We start from the raw sequence: 204 nt of genomic DNA, 5'->3' as shown, positions 1-204 counted from the left end.
AATGTACCATGTCCGGTACGCAGGAGTTTGTGATTGAGATCAAGAGTAGCTTCAGAATGTGGTAAGATTGGCTGGATGTGTGAGTGGCCTTGAAAGTTTCTCAAGAGATTTCAAAACAGTCTTATTATGTTGCCAGATCTTAAAAATAAAGTGTAAACATGTGATAATGAACAAGGATTATGGGAATTATTTTGCATGAAATAA

At 35.8% G+C, this 204-nt stretch overlaps 1 protein-coding gene across 3 annotated transcripts in view; it reads left to right on the top strand.

The window, feature by feature from the left end:
* Positions 1–204, top strand: part of gnmt (glycine N-methyltransferase) — a 32,082-nt gene that overhangs the window by 8,383 nt on the left and 23,495 nt on the right. The gene's annotated exons all lie outside the window — the stretch shown is intronic.

Source organism: Etheostoma cragini, chromosome 20 (assembly GCF_013103735.1).
Source record: "Etheostoma cragini isolate CJK2018 chromosome 20, CSU_Ecrag_1.0, whole genome shotgun sequence".
NCBI lineage: Eukaryota > Metazoa > Chordata > Actinopteri > Perciformes > Percidae > Etheostoma > Etheostoma cragini.
Note: the sequence above shows the minus strand (reverse complement) of the source record. Positions and strands in the feature narration are given on the sequence as shown.